This window comes from Bubalus bubalis, chromosome 21 (assembly GCF_019923935.1).
Source record: "Bubalus bubalis isolate 160015118507 breed Murrah chromosome 21, NDDB_SH_1, whole genome shotgun sequence".
NCBI classification, from domain to species: domain Eukaryota; kingdom Metazoa; phylum Chordata; class Mammalia; order Artiodactyla; family Bovidae; genus Bubalus; species Bubalus bubalis.
In genome coordinates this window covers 30,658,552-30,670,858 of record NC_059177.1, presented here as the reverse complement: position 1 = coordinate 30,670,858, position 12,307 = coordinate 30,658,552, and the positions used below count along the sequence as shown (strand labels likewise).

The window sequence follows — 12,307 nt, the reverse complement described above, 5'->3', positions numbered from 1 at the left end:
TTAATAAGCAGACAGTGGCCTTGGGTCCACTTCAAAATAAGTAACCCCAAGGACCTCAGGCTTTTGCCTGAGCATTGTGTATTTCAGCTATATGGTGATCAGAGGCATAGTCTGAAAAAGATTTCATTTACTGAATGAATTCAGGTTTACAGCATATAAGATCAACATACTCACGAAAGTCAGATTTCTACATAATAACAAACATGCCAAAACTGAAATTAAAACCACAATACCATATATAATGCTGCTGCTACTGCTGCTGCTAAGTAGCTTCAGTTGTGTCCAACTCTTTGCGACCCCGTAGACGGTAGCCCGCCGGGCACCCCCGTCCCTGGGGTTCTCCAGGCAGGAACACTGCGGTGGGTTCCCATTTCCTTCTCCAATGCATGAAAGTGAAAAGTAAAAGTGAAGTCGTACAGTCGTGTCTGACTCTTCGCGACCCCATGGACTGCAGCCCACCAGGCTCCTCTGTCCATGGGATTTTCCAGGCAAGAGTACTGGAGTGGGGTGCCATTGCCTTCTCTGAGGTACCTACATACAACAAACTAATGATCAACCATTTAAAGGATACACAAATAGTTGATTCATGTGGCAACATGGATGGATCTCCAGGGAATTACGCTGAATGGAAAAGTCAGTCCCCAAGGTTTCATACTTGGGGATTACATTCACATAGCATTTTTGAAATGACAAATTTTTAGAAGTAGAGGACAGTTTGTCTGGAGTTGGGCATCATGATGGGAGGAATAACTATATACTATCATGTTGCAAAATTTTCCCATTGGGAAGACAAAGCTAAGTGTACAGAGGATAGCTCTATGATATTTCTTATGACCACAGTGAATCTATAATTATCTCAAAACAAATTTCAATTAAAAAAAAAAGACAATTTGAAAGTAGGAGTTAACAAGGCCCCACATAAACAGAATTTATGAATTGAAAAAGTAAAAATAACGTAGAAGATCTTTCCTGAAGGTAGAGCTAATATAAGACATGATTGTTTCTTTAATTTTTATTGGAGTATAGTTGCGTTACAATATTGTGTTAGTTTCCACTATACAACAAAGTGAGTCAGCTGTGTGTGTACATACATGTCCTTGTTTGGGAGTTTCCTTCCCATTTAGGTCACCACAGAGCATTGGGTAAGAGTCCCCGAGCTATACAGTAGGTTCTCAGTATCAGTAGTATATATACCTCAATCTCAGTCTCTCAGTTCATCCCATCCCTCTTTCCCCCTCGGTATCTGTATGTTTGTTCTCCACAGCTTTATTTCTGTTTTGAAAATTAGGTCATCTATACCATTTGTTAGGTCTTCCCAGGTGGCACAGTGGTAAAAAAAATCTGTTCATCAACACAAGAGATACAAAAGGCATGGATTCAACCCATGGGTAGGGAAGATCCCCTGGAGAGGGAAATGTAAACCCACTCCTCTCCCATATCCTTGCCTGGAAAATCCCATGGACAGAGGAGCTTGATGGGCTACAGTCCATAGGGTCACAAGAGTCAGACACCACTTAGCAACTCAACAACAACAATATACCATTTATTAGAGTCCACATGTTAATATACAATATTTGTTGTTCTCTTTCTGACTTACTTTACTCTGAATGACAGTCTCTAGGTCCATCTACATCTCTGTGAATGAACCAGGTTCATTCTTTTTTATGGCTGAGTAATATTCCATTGTATGTATGTACCACATCTTTATCCATTCCTCTATCAATGGACATTTAGGTTGCTTCCGTGTCCTTCTGTTGTAAATAGTGCTGCAATGAATATTGGAGTGCATGTATCTTTTTAAATTATGGTTTTCTCTGGATATATGCCCAATTGTGGGATTGTTAAGTCATATGGGAGTTCTATTTTCAGTTTTTTAAGGCACCTCCATATGTTTTTGATAGTGGCTGTATTAATTTACATCCCCTCCAACAGTGCAGCAGCTTCTCTGGTGGCTCTGCTGGTAAAGAATCTGTCTGCAAAAATGTAGAAGACCTGGGTTCCATCCCTGAGTTGCGAAGATCCCCTGGAGAAGGGAACGCCTACCCACTCCAGTCTTCCGGCCTGGAGAATTCTTCTGGTATGGACTGTATAGTCCATGGGGTTGCAAAGAGTCGGATATGATTGGGTGACTCACTTTCAACAGTGTTGGGGGGTTCCCTTTTCTCCACACCCTGTCCAGCATTTATTGTTTGTACATTTTGATGGTGGTCATTTTGACCTGCATGAGGTGATACCTCATTGTAGTTTGGATTTGCGTTTCTCTAATAATTAGTGACTTTGAGCCCCTTTTCATGTGTTGTTGGCCATCTGTATATCTTCTTTGGAGAACTGTCTGTTTAGGTCTTCTGCCCATTTTGGGATTGGGTTGTTTGTTATTTTGCTATTTAGCTGCATGAGCTGTTTGTAGATTTTGGAGATTAATCCCTTGTCAGTTGCTTCATTTGCAAATATTTTCTCCCATTCTAAGCGTTAGCTTTTCGTCTTGTTTATGGTTTCCTTTGCTGTGCAAAAGCTTTTAAATTTAATTAGGTCCCATGTGTTTATTTTTGTTTTTTATTTTCATTACTCTAGGAGAAATGATCTCGTTGTGATTTATATCAAAGAGTGTTCTGCTTATGTTTTCTGCTGAGTTTTATAGTGTCCAGCCTTACATTTAGGTCTTCAGTCTGTTTTGAGTTTATTTTTGCATATGGCATTAAGAAGTTTCCTTTCATTCTTCTGCAAGTAGCTGATGAGACATGATTTCTGCAGTCATTCTGACAATTTCATATCTGAAGGGAGATTTAATCGGCATCCAGTTTAAAACTCTCCCTGAGGGTCATGTGCCCCAAGAATTTTTAAAACATCTCCGTCCTCCCTCTCAGTTTGCCGCTTGTAGTGATATGATTCAAATTTTACATGGTCAAGCCAGAAAGACATCAAGCATCTACTTATATTTGCATATTCAGGCACAGATTGATAAAAATGACTCTCCTCCATGTTATATTGCTTATGGAGGGTATGCAAAAGCTTGGATATTTGGATTTCTGGCTATCATTTCATGTTGTAGTCTCTCTGAATCTGACCATTAAGGAGACGGCTCCATTTTTCCTTGCTTAACTTGATCTTGACATTGCCTCGTGCTTTGAGTAGTTACTTACAGCGCCTTCAACCCCGGGCCAGGCACTGGGTTGGGTTGACCTTGACCTCCATTCACCCACACACACACACAAATGGTCATATGTCCAGACCCAGCAAGGGAGCTATTCAGGTGGTCTGAGTTTGCCTTGGGGCTGAAGTCTAAATTACGACATTTTTTTAGTCCCAAAGAAAGCCTTCTGCTCCTCCATATTGAACACAAAGCAGAAGTGCAGCTGGTTGGACAACAGAAGTGCCCTGAACAACAATAGCAAGAAAAATAATGATAGCAGTTCACATTTAGTGCCCACTGTATACTAGTGACTGTTAGGCATGTAGGTAGTCTTATTTATTCCTACCCATTAGGAACTATTTTGATTGTTATCTTAAAGGTGAAGAAACTTGGACTTGTAAAAGAAAGAGCGTCTTTGACCACCCAGCTAGGAAACAGTACAGCTAAAATTAAAACCAGCCATCTCTCTGCAGAAGCCCATGCGTTTGAACACCATGGTAGGCTGTCTACATACTTCCTAAGGAAGCGTCTCAACCTTCTGCTTTTCTGAGAAGTGCTTTACTTTGAAATAGTTTCTGGGTCGTGCTGTCATTTAGCCACTTCTAAGTGATGTGGAAGACTCTTACATACTGAACACAGGCTCAACTGTGCTTCCTCTCTTAACATCTGATTAAGATTTGTATTCAGTCTCCCTGCCGTGTTGTTTTTCCATGGCCTTTACTACTCTTGACAAGATGTGGATTCTTTCTCAGAGAACCCATCGGCCAGCTAACAGTATTTATAAAGGCTGGACAGAACTTCTGGAAAAAAAAAAAAATCCTCACACTCATTAATTCTAATCCAACAATTCATTGTAAGTTGTAAGTTCAACAGTACTTACTGAAAGACTTCCCTGGCTGTCCGGTGGTCAAGACTGCGCTCCTAATGCAAGGGTCATGGGTTCAGTCCCTGGTTGGGGAACTAAGGTCTCACATGCCACAGGCAAAAAAAAAAAAAAAAAAAGCCTGACAATACTTACTGAATTTATATTCTCTCTAAAACACAAAGCATGGGGAATATTGGGGTCACCTGAGCAAAGGTATCCATGTGTCCCTCAAGATGTATGTCAATGTCAGGCCAACCTTCTCGCTGCCTGCCATCCAAATGAACCTGCACAGCATCTCTTTCCTTAGATCCCAAGGGTGCTTTGGTTCACGGATATTTGTAGAGAACCTGCTTGAACCCCAGCAGTGTTCTAGGTGCCAGAGATAGAGTTGGAGGGCAAGACTCACCAAGAGACCATCCTTGTAGATTTGATGTGCGAGTGGCAGGTGCTTCTTAATTGTCACAGTTTGAAATTTCTGTCATTCATTCATGTATTTAACTACTCTGGATGAGGCACATTACTTTGCAGAGAAGATAAAGCACATGAGCCACATGGAAGTCCTCAAATTAATGAAGGAGGGAAACAATGAAAAATAAGCAAGATATAAAACATACTGAGTAATGATAAAGGACAAGGAGGAAAATGAACTAAGGAAGGAGCACAGAAAGAGGGGGGGGTTTTGTTTTTGTTGTTCATTTTATTTTATGTTTAATTTATTTTGACTGCCCCAGGCAGCTTGCAGGATCTTTGTTTCCCAACCAGGGGTCAAACCTGTGCCCTCTGCAGCGGAAGCAGAGAGTCCCAACCATTCGACTACCAGGGAAGTCCCAGGAATTGTCATTTTAGACACGTGGAATTTCATTTGCTGCTACTCTATTTTAAAAATGAGAAATGTGGTTCACATACGAAGGGTCTTCCTTACTTGAAGTTAAATCTTTCCCCTTAGGAAAAGGTTAACAGTAAGTGTTAATTCTCAGCTCTCCAGATTTCTGCCTTAAATAGGAACGGTCTTTTTATATTAAAACATCAGGACAGTAGCCTTTGAAAAAGATGTGCAATCTAATTAAAATGGAGAGATTAGCCGCCCTCAGAATATTTGCAAAGCCTAGAAAGGTAATTTAGTGAAATGTATACAATTTTATCTGGCTTTAATTTTTAATGAGACAATTTATAATGTGTGCCTCTTTCCTTCATTTACCTGCATTAGCCAAACTATGAGCCTATTTACAAACAGATAGGATGTTTAGACCATATCATAGAACAAGTTCTTAAAGTAAGGACCCGTCAATCAGTCCAAGACAGAAATTTCACTCCCTGGCCATCAAACGCTACCTTTCAGCTTGCGTAGGAATGAAGTCCTGGTTTGAGACTCTGAAAGTAAAAAGACCTGAAAAATCTAAGCTGTGATGAAAAAGAAACTCCAGTGTAAGTTGGATAGTGCCCATTGTCTGTCAGATTCCAGCCCAGGAGCATCAGGTATGTCTTTATGCCCACACGTGCTGCGGTGTATGTTTTAGTAAAAGATGCTTTATTTGTATCATGACAAAATGCCATGGGGCACAGACTATGCCTCAAAATTTTTTAAGTTTTAATGAATATTCCAATTCTCCCCTTCACCAAAGTCCATGACAAGACTGTTTTCCCACGTACTCTTGCTTGGAAAATCCCATGGATGGAGGAGCCTGGTGGGCTGCCGTCCATGGGATCGCTGAGTCAGACACGACTGAGCGACGTCCCTTTCACTTTTCACATTCATGCATTGGAGAAGGAAATGGCAACCCACTCCAGTGTTCTTGCCTGGAGAATCCCAGGGACATGGAAGCCTGGTGGGCTGCCGTCTATGGGGACACACAGAGTCGGACACGACTGAAGCGACTTAGCAGCAGCAGCAGCATGGCAGATAAACATGAAAACGATGCATGTCGTTTCTAGCGGGAGGCTTTAAAAGCCTATGCCTGATGCATTGTATTTGTATTTTCTGCAATAGGCCATCATATAATCAAGGGGCAAGATGTATCAACCTCATGCTCAGGGTGACTAGAAGTGGCCAAGAGCCTGCAGCTTCTGTTATGTAGCATGATGGACATTTAAAGTCATGCTCTGTGAAGCCACCAATCTCCAGAGGAGTTTCGGTTATTACAACATAAACTAGCATATTCTGCCAGATCCTGAGCCAGATTTGAAACACACTGAAAATAAAGAATATAAAGGAAAGAAGGAGAAATCCATGGCTACAAAGGAATCCTTTGGATTCAGCAAATTGGAAAGGACAGCAGAAGGAGCTAAGTTACTTGGTGGAGGGTGTTTGGGGGTAAAGGATAATGGGACTGGCCTATTGCTGTGTCCCTTCCACTTTTCAGGTGGTGGACTTTAGGCAAAGTACTTAACAAATACTAAGTCTCAAACGTCCTCTTCTGTTAAGTGAGAGAAGTTGTCATATGTTACAGTATCAAATGTGCTTCCCTGGTGGCTCAGCGGTAAGGAACTTGCATGCCAACTCAGGAGATATGGGTTTGATCCCTGGGTGGGAAAGATCCCCTGGAGAAGGAGATGGCAACCCATGCCAGTATTCTTGCCTGAGAATTCCCACGAACAGAGGAGCCTGGCAGGCTACTGTCCATGGGGTCGCAAGAATCAGACACAACTTAGCAACACAACCACTACCAACAGCAGCGTCAAATTCAAGGTTCTAAGGGTCTGTTGTAACTGAATAGGAACTCAGCCTCTGCTCCTGGTCCATGCTGTGTTCTACTTCCATACCTAAGCAGTTCAGCCTGCTTATAAGATCATAAAGCCCAACAGTGATATTAAGCTTCAAAAGGCAGTTAAACTGCAATCAAAGATGAGAAAAAGTAAAAGGAAATACACTGAAACAAAATCACGAGGGCCAGGTTAATGTATCATAAATAATTACATCCTCCATATACTGGAAGGTAGCATTCTAGCATAGAAGGCAAATAAGCAGCTAAATCAAGTGTCAAATCATGGTATAAGTTTGATCCATGGCGTTCATGCTGACAGTCTGTGGGGAAGAGCATCTCCTTGATGAAACGGTCTTTACCATGATGCACGCTGTAGGGCACTTGAGAATCATCCAAGAGGCATTTTCAAGCGATGCCTGCTACGTTCACCACCCCACCTCAGATCTGATCTGTACCCTGGGAGTGTATACCAAGATAGGATAGGATAAGCTGTGCTGTAGTAAAACAAAATAATACCAACCACGCTGCAGTCCTGGCTTGCATCAACACAGGTGTCCTGTCCACTCAGATTACCTGTCCATCACGTGTTGGCTGCAGTTCTGCTCCGCAGCATCTTCACTCCGGGACCCAAGCTGAGGGATGGGTCTCTATCCAAAACATCACTCATCTCATGAGAGAAAAAAGGACAACGTGGCAAACTCCACTTGGGCTCTTAGGCTTCTAAACAGAAGTGTCTCCTCATCTCCAGTCATTTGTCACTGGTCACAGAAGGTCATGTGACCCAGCCTGACTGCCATGTGGAGAGAAAGGGGTGATCTTCCCCTGGGTGGGCTGGCAAGTACTTGTACACAGCACATCTTACTCCAGGGTACGAGCCCCTCCCCCATTCCGCCCTGGGAGTGAGTGCTTCGAATGAGGAGTTGCCATATGTAGTGCCCGAGCCAGGAGAAAATGAGGTCGAAATCCACTCTGAAACTATGTCTGCGTTCTCACTGTAATTCTTCACCATGTCTTAAAAAGTGCAGTTGAGAGAATTGAAGTGAGTGCTTTGCCAAGTCAGAATTAGAATTGAGTCCTCCTCTTCAGCTATTCGCTCCTCTTGTCTTCCATTCCACACTTGGGAGAGGTAGTGGATAGAACTCAACTCAGTTAGGAAGCAAGAAGGATTGAAGACAGGGACTTCCCTGCCGGCCCAGAGGTTAGGATTTTGCCTTCCATTACAGGGTCTGCGGGTTTCATCCCTGGTTGGGGAGTTAGGATCCCACATGCCTCAGGGGCCAAAAGGCCAAAATGTGAAATGGAAGCATGTTGTAACAAATTTAATAATGACTTTTAAAAAGATAGTCCACATCAAAAAACCTTTAAAAAAAAATGGAAGAAGGATCAAAGACAGACAGAAGAATAGGCCTGTTATCATTTTGTCTCTTTGACATGAAACTGTAAGTTAAATCATTTCAAAAAGGTTTCAGTTGATTAGTAAAACAGGATGTTATATTGTACTGAATGATAAAAGCTAGACAATCCGTGTGATTCTTCGCATCTTGCTTTCTGAATACATCTGTTGATATACTGAGGTTATAGCCTCAAAGTCCAAGATGATCAATTTCACCCTCTGCCTAAATTTCTATTCATCTCTTGATGCTGTTATATTAGTGGCTTGAACTGAAATCACATGTTTGAGGCCAAGGCAAAGCATTGACTCAAGTGTGTTCTGCTTATAGTTTTAAGCCTATTGAGAATGAAGATAATAATAGTCATGCTATAAAGCTATATAGGCACAAATCCTATAAAGCTATAGGGGCTTCCCTGGTGGCTCAGAGAGTAAAGCATCCGCCTGCAGTGTAAGAGACCTGGGTTCAATTCCTGGGTCAGGAAGATCCCCTGGAGAAGGAAATGGCAACCCACTCCAGTACTCGTGCCTAGAGAATTCCATGGACGGAGGAGCCTGGTGGGCTACAGTCCATGAGATCACAAAAAGTCGGACATGACTGAGTGACTTCACTCTCTCCAGGCACAAATCCAACAAAAGCACTACCTTTTTAATAAATAGCATTAGCACTAACTTTATATTAATAGAACTAAATGGAGAGTTATTAAACCGAAAATCATGAAATATCGACTGATTTACTAGTTGGTTGCATGCCTTTTGTCATGGTTTACTGTCCAAAAGATCCATAAGCAAAATGTACCATTTTCCCAGTTCAAATGTCTTGATTGAAACACGGGTCAGCAGAACCCTCTCAAGCCCAGCTCAGGGACTCGCCGTGCCCATTAGCATGACTCGGCTGCTGCAGCTTCATCGTGTGCCCGCAGCAACACTTTGGCTCTCCCTCTCTCTTCATCATGCCCCATCTGAATGTTACTTCTGGTTATTGCTAATTCAGTTAATGTGTTGAAAGAATGCTTTTGCCTTTACCAAGGTAATTTGTGCGAGGGGGGTTTAAATCTGCCTGTCGTCTTCATGTTAGAACATCATCACCCACTCTGCAGTTCATGGCTGCAAGACAATCCATTGTTAAATATTACTGTCAGGGCGTGTGAGAGGACCCATGTTGTGCCAGGTTATAAACAGTTCATCCTGAACATCTGATGTAAGACAATGGAATCTCATGTCTGGAAAAACATTGTCCCTAGCAATCAGCATGCCTAACTTGTTTTTAATAGAACCCCAAGGTCGTTATCACCTCTCACAAAATTAACAGTGATTCCTTAACATCGTCTAATACCCAGCCCATGTTCAAATTTTCCTTCTTGTCTCAAATGTCTCTTTGGACATGGTTTATGTGAATCAGAGGCCCATTGCCTTTGGTAGATTTCCCACATTCTGAGTCTAGCTGATTGTTTTCTGATTGTGTCATTTTATTTGTTCTTCTATCTCCCTAATTTCCTGTAAGTATGCCGTTAGATCTGGAGACTTGATTACATTCTGGTTAAATTTTGCTTTTGGCAAGAATCCTTCGGGGTGAGACTGTGTGTTTCCTCTTGCATTGTATCAGGATGCACATAATTTCTGGTTGTTTGGCTTTTTTGTGATGTCAAGATTGATTTGGGATAGAGCTGAGTGAGATGAATAGGGTTTGAGTTGTGAAATTTATTCCTCCCCAATCTGGGTTCAACTTCATTGGAAGAGTTTTGATTATATCTCCAGGGGGAGCTCAGATTAGGGCTGTTAATCAATAGCCAGTACAACTCCTTACTTCATGTAAAAATCATAGAAATGTGTTTCTATCAGAATCATTTCAATGAATAAGCTCAGCCTCAATAATGAAAATTTGTATTCTGATGTATACCCAAAGGGCTTGAGAGAGGAAAGTGAGACTATGAGGACTCAAGCTGTCTTGTCTCACAAGTGCTACAAAGTCATCGTTACGCTGGAATTAACCTTGAAAATCAAATTGAAATCTGATTTCATTGACGCACAGTCAAATGAAAGAATATTTTGAGAGGACCTCATGATATATTCTGGAGAAAGCAATGGCATCCCACTCCAGTACTCTTGCCTGGAAAATCCCATGGATGGAGGAGCCTGGCGGGCTACAGTCCATGCGGTTGCTAAGAGTTGGACATGACTGAGCAACTTCACTTTCCCTTTTCACTTTCATGCATTGGAGAAGGAAATGGCAACCCACTCCAGTGTTCTTGCCTGGAGAATCCCAGGGATGGGGGAGCCTGATGGGCTGCTGTCTATGGGGTCATACAGAGTCGGACACGACTGAAGCAACTTAGCAGCAGCAGCAGCAGCATGATATATTCAGATTACTGAACCCCAAGATTTTATATATTGACTTGAGGAAAATTGACGTATGATGTTTTGTTCAAGTTATGTGTGATATCTGGATGAAGATCATAAAACAACAGGATTAAGAAAAATTAAATATTACAGAGGCATACGTGGATAGAAACTACTACACTGGCAAAATCAAGGGTCCTCTGAAGCTAACATAAACATTCCATAAGAGTCACATTTAAATCATCTAGGTTCTCACCCAACTGAGTTTTGTGGAGTGAAATTTGAAGATGCACAGTTCAGCTACCAAAAGAGATTGTAAAGAAATTGCATTAAGGAAGATCTAAGTTCATGTTCTACACTGAAGTTCCTCAGCCTCAGTACTATTGACAGGTAATTCTTTGGTGGGTCGCTGGGGGCCGTCTTGCACATTGTAAGATGCTTAGTAGCATCCCTGGTATCCACCCATGAGAGATAAGTGCACATGGCAGGCCCAGTGTTAATAAGCAAAAATGTCTCCAGCCTGTGCCAAATGTCCAGTTCCGGTGGCTGCGGTGAGGGGGTAGGAATCACCCCTAGTTGAGAACCACTCATCTTCAGTGGCACTTAGCGAACTCCTCTTCCCATCTTCCAGAAGCTCAAATCCTGTGTTCTGGGCACCAGACGAAGCCCAAGGTAGTTTTTCAATGTGTATGGTTAGGCTTTTCACAGCCTTGCTCACAAGAGCAGACTGTGAACTCACATAGTCTGAGAACAAATCCCAGAGGCTCCAACTTCTGATTCGGAAATGTTGACACATCTAGCTTGCTGCCACCTTTTGGCTGTGGTGATAATGCCGCTATGAACGTGGGCGTACAAATACCTGCTTGAGTCCCTGCTTTCACTTCTTTGAGGTGTGGAATTGCTAAGTCAAATGGTAATTCTATAGAGTTTCTATTTTTGAGGAATTGTTGCATCATTTTCTACAGTGGCTACACCGTTTTACATTCCCACCAGCAATGTGCCAGGAGTCCAGTTTCTGCACATCTTCACCAGTACTTGTTCCTTTGTTGTTTTCAAATTTTCGTGGACAGAGGAGCCTAGCAGGCTACAGTCCACGGCATTGCAAAGAATTGGACACAACTGAAGCAGCTTAGCACACACATCGCATCTTAGCTGTGAGACCTCAGGCAAGATTTTCACCATTTCCTCAACTTGCTGAATAGAAGAGCAGAACAATCTGGGAGTGGGTTTTCAAGACTAAATTAAGAAATATACTATATAGATTATCTGAAATCTGTTATTGTTATTTCCCATGTGCTAGGGAGATTATTTTTATTGCAGTCTCTACATCATTCCAGTGGTCATGTATGGATGTGAGAATTGGACTGTGAAGAAAGCTGAGTGCCGAAGAATTGATGTTTTTGAGCTGTGGTGTTGGAGAAGACTCTTGAGAGTCCCTTGGACTGCAAGGAGATCCAACCAGTCCATTCTGAAGGAGATCAGCCCTGGGATTTATTTGGAAGGAATGATGCTAAAGCTGAAACTCCAGTGCTTTGGCCACCTCATGCGAAGAGTTGACTCATTGGAAAAGACTCTGATGCTGGGAGGGATTGGGGGCAGGAGGAGAAGGGGATGACACAGGATGAGATGGCTGGATGGCATCACTGATTCGATGGACGTGAGTCTGAGTGAACTCCAGGAGTTGGTGATGGACAGGGAGGCCTGGTGTGCTGCGATTCATGGGGTCACAAAGAATCGGACACGACTGAGTGACTGGACTGAACTGAACTGAACACATAAGATGTAGAAAAACTCCCAGTAACAAAATAATGAAAATACACAAGGATTTACCCACAAGCTGGTAAAAGTTATGAAAGAAGTGGTATAAGAGGTCATCTCAA

At 42.3% G+C, this 12,307-nt stretch overlaps 1 long non-coding RNA gene across 2 annotated transcripts in view; it reads left to right on the top strand.

The window, feature by feature from the left end:
- Positions 1-11,881, top strand: part of LOC112581125 — a 470,843-nt gene extending 458,962 nt beyond the window's left edge. For both annotated transcript variants that reach the window (XR_006547413.1, XR_006547408.1), the window contains 2 exons: positions 10,676-10,817; positions 11,728-11,881. This is a non-coding gene — a long non-coding RNA (uncharacterized LOC112581125). The remainder of the gene's footprint in view (positions 1-10,675; positions 10,818-11,727) is intronic.
- Positions 11,882-12,307: the final 426 nt, after the last annotated feature.